Source organism: Pinus tabuliformis, chromosome 2_2 (genome assembly GCF_031772625.1).
Source record: "Pinus tabuliformis cultivar Carrire ecotype Pingquan chromosome 2_2, CPIR1, whole genome shotgun sequence".
NCBI lineage: Eukaryota > Viridiplantae > Streptophyta > Pinopsida > Pinales > Pinaceae > Pinus > Pinus tabuliformis.
Window position 1 is genome coordinate 521,875,540 of NC_142300.1, and position 11,393 is coordinate 521,886,932.

The window sequence follows — 11,393 nt, forward strand, 5'->3', positions numbered from 1 at the left end:
CATTATGTGGGATAGTTTCTTTTGGACCTTCTTGGTCTGATGGAACAACTACATCCTCAGTAACAAACCCTGCAACCAATACTTCAGTCTTTGTCTTGAAAGCAAGATTATCCTCAATCTGTAAGTCACAAGGTAGTACAATTTCCTCATGACTCGGAGAAGGAAGATTTTGGAGGAATTCTTTAGGATCACGAAAATCAAATGACTGAATTTGAGAATGCACAAGTTGAATTTCATTTTCATGTTCTTCAACAACTAAATCAAGGAAATACATCTTGATTTGAGGCTGTTGTATTTTTTTAACCTTTAACAACACCAATCTCAAAATTTTTTCATCAAGCTCATATTCAGATAACAGCTTCCTGAATTCATCTAAAGCTTGATCTATTGCAAGATCTTCCACACACCTGGTCATCCTGCCTTGACTATTAATTCTTTGGCATATGAACTATTTATTTGTAGACTTGATTAAAAAACTTGAAGCTCTGGATCATATCTCTCTTTCAGGTTTGATCCTCCAGTGGAGTCTTGATTGAAAATGAAGTGGAGTCGCCAGGTGGATGATTTATCTTTTGGTGTGTCCAATCCCTGTCCACCATCACAGATCAGATAACAAGATTTCCTCTTTGAAGCAACCTTCCAAGTTGTTTCTTGGATTTTGAAGAAACCTTCCAAGTTGTTTCTTGGATTTTTCTGAGAAGTTTCTCAGTGGAGCTTTCCAACTTGATTTGTGAAACTAACTGAGGATGTTCCCCAGTGGAGTCGCCATTATGTTATCACTCAGGTTGTCCTTAAAGCTCCTTAAAGGATACGGCCGAGGTAACCACAAACCAATCTTTGGACTGCAGGTTCTAGCCCACCTACAATAAAATAGGGCTCTCTCTTTAGGATTTAGCTTTGTTGATGATGATTTTAGGCTAGTTATTGAGTTCAAGGGGTTTTTTTTAAGTTTTGGTGGGAAGGATGATGCTTTCAAGTAAAGAGGCAAGCATAGTATGAGAGTTTCAAGCCATTGGGCATGGAGTCAAGGAGTAGGACTACTGGTGCGTTTTCTTGGTCACAAGAGAGAAATATGGAGCAAGCTAGCTGCACATGAAACAACTTTCAAGCTAAATGGAGATGGATTGAAGTCTAAGGAATGAGAGGCAATTAAGAATCTCTCTTTCAGCTTAACAGAGGGAAGATGAATGAGCTCTATCTAGGAGCAGTAAAGAATCCCTAGATAACTGTCAAACATGAATGAAACAGAGCAAATACGAGCCATGAGGAATTCATATTTATGCCTGAATCAGAAGAAAACATATAGAAGTCATAGAAACTGAGCATAGAGTGCAGCCACGCAAATTCTAAGCTAATCTTTCTTTCTGTAACTTAGATGGTGATATATGTATAATAAAAACATATATGAATTTAAAACAGAGATAAGAAACACTTATTGGATCATGTTGCAGCACAAGAATTCCACATTCAATTCTTCAAAACATTAATACACAACACACAGTCCATTCTCCAAGCTTTCAGCAGTCTTTGATTAAGGAAAATATCAGGTATACAGAGCGAGTCTCTCTTGGAGCTATACAACCAACCAACCCTTTTAACAATGCAGAGGGTGGTATATATACAAAAAACAAGATACAAAAATATCTAGATGATGAATTAATAGTTCATAACTTCTTCGCCAACTTTTAAGGAGTAGTAGTTGAAAGAGTAAATGCCTCAGTAAATATGAATGTAACAGTTGTTCATTCTGTCAGAGAAAATTGACTTTTGAGTCCAATTGAATCGGCTGGGCTGCACTTTTAGGCTTGCCGTCCCAGCTCTTTGCTTTGTCACTGCTCCAACCTGCTCTGCGTGTTCCTTAACCGCTCTGTCCGGTGCTTTAGTGCCTCCTTTTGCTGACTCATAGCTGACCGAGATTTGAAATAAACAAAAAGGGGAAAAAACTGAAATTACCTGGGCAAAATGGCCAGCATTGCCTGCCACCAATCCTCGAGAGGTAACTGATGCTTTTGTATCTTGACGAGTGTCTCATCAGCCTCTGTGTACTTGTAATAGTTGGGTGGCATCTAAACCAGATGGTTAACTTCATGTTCTATGTAAAATAAGTTTTCCAGCTTATCGTAGAGAGTCTGTCCTGAAGGAGGTCCTGCTTGTGCTGGAGAACTTAATGAAGCAGTAAGCTGATTTGTGACATAATTATTGAGCTTGGTTGCATATTGGTCACGTGTCAATAACCTTCCAGCGCTGGTCTTTAGGATGGGCAATCCTTTAGTTTGTAGTGCTGCAAGCTTTACTTCAAAATTGTCTACATCCTTTTGTATTTCCCGACATCTTGCTTCTAGGGTTTGCACAAAGACTCTTAATACGAGCACCCTCTTTGCTGTCAATATGGAGTCTATTCTATTCATGATATGCAGTGCTGCCAGCTCTTCCTTAGTCTGATGATTTAAAAAGTTGATCATTTTGTTGGCCTGCTCAGGCATGTTTCCCAATGCTACTTTGGCTCTCTGAGTTTCAAACTGAGCTAGGCCAATTAGTTATACCTGTTCATACATGGCCTGAATTGATCTCCATTGGCTTGTGATTGACTGATTAATCTTGGCCCACATAATCTTTTTTATTTCAACCAGGGTTTTGTCCAAAGACAGCTCTTTCTCCAAGGCCTTTATTTTGTCCTTCAGGGCTTTAATTTCCCTTGTCTGCTCAGCCACTGTCATTTTGGACTTATCATATTTTCCTTCTAGATTGGCCAACTTTTCTTTGGCCTCTTTTATCTCTGTTGCTTGAAGCTCTAGCTCCTTGACAACTTTTGTCAATTCATCCATGCTCATGCTAGAGTCAGGAGCTGTTGTTGTTGCCGTTGTAGCTTCTGTAGCTGTTGTAGTAGCTGGAATAATTGGAGGGGTCGCTGCTGCTTGCATAGGAGGAACAGTAACAACAGTTGGAACTGTTTGAGGTGGCTGGGAAATCGACTCTCCCTGCTTGCCTTGTAGTGCTTTCTCCAACTCTCCTTCCATCTCAATTATTCTCTGGTTCATTTGCATTAGCAGGTCCAATGTATCCTCAGCTTCTTTCTCTTTCACCAGTTCTCCTGTTTGAGGGTGCTCAGTGGGAAGCAACCTCAATCGCTTTTTTAATGCAGCAATATCATCATCCTTCTTTTTCATAAGTGCCCTCACACCTTTAGGATCCTTAGGATCATGTCCTAAGTCCACAATAATGTCCTCCAATGTTTTAATTCTGTTGTCTTTGGCTGTGGAGGACATTCTTTCCAAATCAAGCTGAGTATTTGTATTCTTTAAAGATTCTTTCAATTCATGAGCCACCGTGGCCTTCTCTACCAGGGTGGCATAAACCATCTCCCCTGTTTGATTATGTAACTCTATTTGATCCATGGGGTGAATGTCCTTGGCTAGGACCTCTAATTTTGTCTTGACATAGTCTGCAACTGACTGTGGCTGCTTCACCTTGGGCTTGAAGTGGGCGAGAATAATCCTTTCTTCTTTAATGTCATATGCGGCCATCAACCTTTCCTGCTTGGCAGGTGTTGCCTTTAGGAATTGGTCATACAATTGTACCTTTAATAGCTCATTTTGAGCCTTAATTTCTTTAAAGCTGGCTTTGATGCTAGTTGGTCTCTTGCTTTGCTGTGTAGAGGAAGATACCTCCATGCCATGCTGTCTGTCTTGCTCTTGTTGGAAAGAGATTGTAGCTGTATGCTAGCTTGCTTCCCTTCTCGGGCTTTCTATGACTTCTTCACTGACTTCCTCCTCAAATGGAGGATCAAATCTTTGCCTTTTAGCTTCAGGCTGCTGTGTAGAGCCACTAGCTGGTGTAAATTCTTCCCTATCTCGCTTCTTGCTTCTTTCTTCATTGACAGGAGTTTGCAAAGGTGGTACTTGTAGCACCTCTGTTTGTTGAGGAGGGGCCTACCCTTGAGTTTGTTCCATTGAAGTGGCAGGATGATCTGTGACTATTCCTTGCTCTGTCTCGATTGGCTCTTTTCCTTTAGCTGTACCTGTTGCTGATGTAGATGCTCCTTGGGCAGCTTGTGAAACTGCAGCTGTAGATGTGCCCTCTTCAACTTGGTATGGCAGCTTGAAAGTTACATGGTCAGCAGAATCCAAGTCAAGAGTTTTTTCAAGATCTTTAACAGTTTGCTCCAAAATTTCCTCCTGAGTGAATTCTTCAACTAAAGTGCCTTGTGCCCATGCATCTTGATTAGCATATTTTTCAATGTGTGGGGTTTTGCAGTGATCATAGGGTGTCAATCTATATTTGACTCTTCTGGCACTAATAAAGCCAAGTGGGTCATAAGGGACCCACTAGAAACTTCTTTTCAACTTAAGTTGATCCTTGAGTATCAGGTCAGCATCTTGCCAACCTTCCTTCTTGTTCATGATAAAGGGGCCTAGGTGGTCTTTAAATTTCAGTCGAGCCTTCTTCTTGGTGCTATGAAAATGAGTCAGATCTGAATTGATAAGCTGCCTGTAGTATTCCAAGGCAAACAACCTCATTGGTACATATCTTGGGAGCCTGTAAGGACAAAGCGCACAGCCATAGATTCTGATGACAGTGTGATCTTGGTATAGGTACCAATCACCTACTTTGTAGCTCTTAGATAGTTGCTGTATCTTCTGCATCTCATAAGTTATTTTGGGAGGAGGAGCCTTCATTAAGAGGTAGGAGACTGGATAAACAAACTGGTCAATGAACTCACAGTAAGAGTAAGGAGAATGCTGGACTTGATGGAATACTGATGACCAGAAGACAACAGATCTTATTTCTCCCTTTGAATCCAGCTTTTTAATGGGGCATTGGAAGTATTCAGATTGGTAATACATGAACAAATGATAGATGTATGAGGAATATTTGAAAACTCCCTGCCTATCTAGCTTAATGAGCTGGTCATGAATTTTGTCTGCTATGAACTTGGCATAATTATACTTGATAGCAGGAGACTGTCCTTGTCTGAATGAAGACAACAGAACCAGCATTGTCTCATCCACATGTTCGCTTGTTTTGAAGTCTAACACATAGGATATCATGTCTACAAGTAGCTTGCCCACCTCATTGAAATGGATATAAAGGAATGGAGGTGGTTCCTTAGGTTGGCAATCAGCCCTCATAAATGTCTTAGTAATTCTTTCAATCTTGGGGCCAGGGAGCCAGGAGGCCTCATCCAGCAAGTGCTTCATGGAGAAGGGCAATAGCAGCTCATTCTGTTTGAAATTTAACATCTGGTTGATGGAGTCAGGAGTGATGTAAAAAAGTATGCTCCCAGATGGAGACTTAACAGCCCTCTGACTTGGCTCATAGTTTGCAGCACACAGGTGAATAATCTCAGGAAAAATATTGACAGAGGGGAGGAAATAATGTGGCAAATTGGACTCCCATATGCCATACATGTCAGAGTTGTTTATAAAGCTGTTTCTTAGCTGGCAGTAGGTATGCAAATGATTCTTGTTCCCAACTAGGTCTTGAATAAGATAATCTGTGTCAGCCAAGGCCATTGACTCAAGCTCTTTGCTTGGTGGATTCATGGGAGTGATGCTCAGATCTGATGGAGTGGCCATTATGGAACTTTTCACTGTTTGAGCTTGGAAGGAAGGTCAATGCAATAGCTGGCTAACAAACTTGTTTGTAAGGAGTAGCAGAGGAACCTAGGACTGAACTCAAATGTAACAATAGCTTGACTGCTTGGCACTTATGCTATGAGAGAGACAAACTTTGCAAAGTTTATGGGCCAACTTCCCTTCTCTTAGTGAACTCTCTGGAGTTAAAGACTGCGAGGAGAAATGCAGAAGGGGAAGGAGTTACTATGACTTCAATGGACTGATTTATACAGTGGAATGAGGTGAAATTGGGCAATGCTGAGCTCTTACAAGGTTTTGTCTGGAGGCCAAGCTTTAAATGGAGTTTTTTGACGGTGAAATTGTAAACGGGCACGGGTTTACAAGGTTGCTTTTGAAATAAGGGCTTACCAGTGGGTTTTAGTGAAGTCTCAGGCATAGCAGAGTTGCCAATTGAGGAATTTTACAGGTTTGCAGCATGTACAGCGGAGAAACATGGAAGAACAGGAGCAAAAAGGGTAGAAATTGGCAAATACTTGGTTAAAACGACGCTGAGGGAGGACAAGCTGGTGCAATGGCAAGCTATGGAGTCGTATTGCAGGCCGCAACAGCTTGGTTGGTCGATTTCATGCTTTGGAAATGAAAAAACGATAAAAATAGTGAACCAGAGTTTTGCAAATGGACCAATAGAAGTGAAATAAAATGGTTGTTTGCGCGCTTTTTATGCAGAAAATGACATTTTGGCGCTTTTTCGGGATGACATCAGCGTGACGTCATCGGCGGGTCCCGAGTACAGATAAGTAACATGGCAGATGACGGGGCGGTGACGTGGCAATGACACGGTGGCAGGGCGTGGGCACGAAAGGGATGAGGTGGCGGCAATCGCGGCACAGCAGCGGAGGCATGGAGGTGATGTCATGTCGGAGACGTGGCGCCAACGTCACACAGGGGAGGGCGGTTTGTGGTTTCATATCGCACCGCTTTTGCGCAGAAGTGGTTTCGGAGGAAGGGGCTTCGCCATAGCCGGGAGGGCGACGCGTGGCGGGAGTACGACAGGAAAAGTACCCATCTCCTGGATGCTAACCCTCGGCATGTCGGGGCACAGAAAGACCCGCCCACCGTAGATCTTGGGCGCGCCAGATCTGACGGCTGACGGGACAGTTAACACAGCGGAAGGTTAGGGACAGGACCCGCAGCGCTATTTATTTGTTTATTCATACGGCGGGGGGGGGGGGGGGGGGGGAACTTTTTAGAAAAATGGGTTTTATTGGTTAATGCGGCATGGGTGTGAGTTAAGGCAATTATATTCCAAAATGTGAACGCGTAGTGTGATAGAAAATGGTTGATGAAGGGGGAATAAATGGTTATTAGTTCAACCAGGGGTTAACTGATCGCAAGGGACAAATGGGGAAGGGTTAAATGCAAGTCCCAGATGGATTTGACATTTCCCCAAACCTTTTGAATATATGGCTATAGTGCCAAGGGGTGGGAGTATTATTATTTTTTGGGATTTTATATAGTTCTAGTAGTGAATAGGGATAGGAAAGTAGCTAGGGAGCTACATAGTAGAATTAGGAGTTAATATGACTTTATGAGGTGAAAGTAGAGCAAAAGGCTAAGTTTCAAAAGTAAAACTTAGACATAGGGGTCAATGAGAGTGGGGGACTAATTTTAAACAAGAAATGTGGCTTCTTTTCTTTGAGGAAAGCCAACATTTATCTTGATGTTTCACCAAAATGAAGTAAGACTTAGGACTTGTTGGGCAGATCCCAAGGTCCTTTAGGGGGATGTTAGTAAGAGATATTGAAGGTGAGGGTGAAAGGGAGTTAGACATGCTTCCATAATTCTGCCATCAAACAACTGCCTTGGCGTTTGTTTCATTAATGAGACTAGTTCTGATTGATAATACAAAATGTGATCCAGACCTTGCTTCTGCAACCTCAAACTACCTACCCAGCCTAATACACCTAACATTTTTTCTTCCTCTTAAGTGTGTGCACTTAAACTTGCAAACCCTGATTGCTTTTTTCTTTTTAACTGCCCTCCTATCAAAAAACAACCCTTATTGCTTCCAAGAGCCCAGATTAGATAGTTGGGCACCTTTATTCTCTACCTATCTACTCTTCTGCCAAGCTTGAACTGTTTGGACATGTATTCTTTCTCTAGTCTAAAACAAGAAATTGAAACCTAGGGAGGCCAAGATTAAACTGTTTGGCCTTCCCTTAATCGAGAAATATTTCAAAAATGGAACTTTTGCAGTATGGAAAAGATGAACATTTTCGGCACTTCCAATGTCAATCATGAAATATGAACACCTGTTGCAACAGGAGGCCAACAGTGGCTCCTCTTGGGGATGACTTTTCCTTATGAAAAGTCAAGAACAATAGGTCAGATTGCCTTGATCTTCAAGTGTTGCTGTACTTTGAAAACTTCCCTTTGCTAGCTGCTTTATTTATGTATATGACAGCAGACTTGAAGAGCTTAGGGCCTTCACTTCGGGATTGAACTGTAGCAAGCTTGCCATCCAATCAAAAAACAAAATCCTACCTACTTACACTAATCAGCCTTCTGCTTGCTGGTTAAGTAAAATGAAACAGCCAGTGCAACCACCTAAGCAATTATAGAAGGAAACGAACTACTTGATTGACAGTTGGTGAAATCAGAAACATTATTTGGTCATGTGCCCCCATAATCAAAATTGTGACATATAAAGGCCACTGCTGATATACTTGGCCCTCATAGAGAAAACATATTAAAGATTTTGAATTGAGAAGATCCTCCATGTAATCTGCTACAGGATCCACAAAAGCATTATGTGGGATAGTTTCTTTTGGACCTTCTTGGTCTGATGGAACAACTACATCCTCAGTAACAAACCCTGCAACCAATACTTCAGCCTTTGTCCTGAAAGCAAGATTATCCTCAATCTGTAAGTCATAAGGTAGTACAATTTCCTCATGACTCGGAGAAGGAAGATTTTGTGAGGAATTCTTTAGGATCACGAAAATCAAATGACTGAATTTGAGAATGCACAAGTTGAATTTCATTTTCATTTTCTTCCACAACTAAATCAAGGAAATACATCTTGATTTGAGGCTGTTGTATTGTTTTGACCTTTAACAACACCAATCTCAAAAAATTTTCATCAAGCTCATATTCAGATAACAACTTCCTGAATTCATCTAAAGCTTGATCTATTGCAAGATCTTCCACACACCTAGTCATCCTGCCTTGACTATTAATTCTTTGGCATATGAACTATTTATTTGTAGACTTGATTAAAAAGCTTGAAGCTCTGGATCATATCTCTCTTTCAGGTTTGATCCATCCAGTGGAGTCTTGATTAAAAAAGAAGTGGAGTCACCAGGTGGATGATTTATCTTTTGGTGTGTCTGATCCCTGTCCACCATCACAGATCGGATAACAAGATTTCCTCTTTGAAGCAACCTTCCAAGTTGTTTCTTGGATTTTGAAGCAACCTTCCAAGTTGTTTCTTGGATTTTGAAGCAACCTTCCAAGTTGTTTCTTGGATTTTTCTGAGAAGTTTCTTAGTAGAGCTTTCCAACTTGATTTGTGAAACTAACTGAGGATGTTCCCCAGTGGAGTCACCATTATGTTATCACTCAAGTTGTCCTTAAAGCTCCTTAAAGGATACGGCCGAGGTAACCACAAACCAATCTTTGGATTGCAGATTCTAGCCCACCTGCAATCAGAGAGGGCTCTCTCTTTAGGATTTAGCTTTGTTGATGATGATTTTAGGCTAGTTATTGAGTTCAAGTGGTTTTGTTTAAGTTTTGGTGGGAAGGATGATGCTTTCAAGTAGAGAGGCAGGTATAGTATGAGAGTTTCAAACCATTGGGCATGGAGTCAAGGAGTAGGACTGCTGGTGCATTTTCTTGGTCACAAGAGAGAAATATGGAGCAAGCTAGATGCACATGAAACAACTTTCAAGCTAAATGGAGATGGATTGAAGGCTAAGGAATGAGAGGCAATTAAGAATCTCTCTTTCAGCTTAACAGAGGGAAGATGAATGAGCTCTATCTAGGAGCAGTAAAGAATCCCTAGATAACTGTCAAACATGAATGAAACAGAGCAAATACGAGCCATGAGGAATTCATATTTATGCCTGAATAAGAAGAAAACATATAGAAGTCACAGAAACTGAGCATAGAGTGCAGCCACGCAAATTCTAAGCTAATCTTTCTTTCTGTAACTTAGATGGTGATATATGTATAATAAAAACATATGAATTTAAAACAGAGATAAGAAACACTTATTGGATCATGTTGCAGCACAAGAATTCCACATTCAATTCTTCAAAACATTAATACACAGCACACAGTCCATTCTCCAAGCTTTCAACAGTCTTTGATTAAGGAAAATATCAGGTATACATAGCGAGTCTCTCTTGGAGCTATACAACCAACCAACCCTTTTAACAATGCAGAGGGTGGTATATATACAAAAAAACAAGATACAAAAATATCTAGATGATGAATTAATAGCTCATAACTTCTTCGCCAACTTTTAAGGAGTAGTAGTTGAAAGAGTAAATTCCTCATTAAATATGAATGTAACAGGTGTTCATTTTGTCAGAGAAAATTGACTTTTGAGTCCAATTGAGTCGGCTGGGCTGCGCTTTCAAAAATCCGCGCTTTTAGGCTTGCTGTCCCGGCTCTTTGCTTTGTCACTACTCCAACCTGCTCTGCGCATTCCTTAACCGCTCTGTCCGGTGCTTTCGTGCCTTTTTTTGCTGACTCATAGCTGACCGAGATTTGAAATAAACAAAAAGGGGCAAAAACTGAAATTACCTGGGCAAAATGGCCAGCATTTCCTTCCACCAATCCTCGGGAGGTAATTGATGCTTTTGTATCTTGACGAGTGTCTCATCAGCCTCTATGTACTTGTAATAGTTGGGTGGCATCTCAAACAGATGGTTAACTTCATGTTCTATGTAAAATAAGTTTTCCAGCTTGTCGTAGAGAGTCTGTCCTGAAGGAGGTCCTGCTTGTGTTGGAGAACTTGATGAACCAGTAAGCTGATTTGTGACATAATTATTGAGCTTGGTTGCATATTGGTCACGTGTCAATAACCTTCCAGTGCTGGTCAGTAGGCTAGGCAATCCTTAAGTCTGTAGTGCTGCAAGCTTTACTTCAAAATTGTTTACATCCCTTTGTATTTCCCGACATCTTGCTTCTAGGGTTTGCACAAAGCCTCTTAATACGAGCACCCTCTTTGCTATCAATATGGTGTCTATTCTGTTCATGATATGCAGTGCTGCTAGCTCTTCCTTAGTCTGATGATTTAAAAAGTTGATCATTTTGTTGGCCTGCTCAGGCATGTTTCCCAATGCTGCTTTGGCTCTCTGAGTTTCAAATTGAGCTAGGCCAATTAGTTATACCTATTCATACATGGCCTGAATTGATTTGCATTGGCTTGTGATTGACTGATTAATCTTGGCCCACAGAATCTTTTTTATTTCAGCCAGGGTTTTGTCCAAAGACAACTCTTTCTCCAAGGCCTTTATTTTGTCCTTCAGGGCTTTAATTTCCCTTGTCTGCTCAGCCACTGTCATTTTGGACTTATCATATTTTCCTTCTAGATTGGCCAACTTTTCTTTGGCCTCTTTTATCTCTATTGCTTGAAGCTCTGGCTCCTTGACAGCTTTTGTCAATTCATCCATGCTCATGCTAGAGTCAGGAGCTGTTGTTGTTGCCACTGTAGCTTCTATAGCTGTTGTAGTAGCTGGAATAATTGGAGGGGTCGCTGCTGCTTGCATAGGAGGAACAGTAACAACAGTTGGAACTGTTTGAGGTGGCT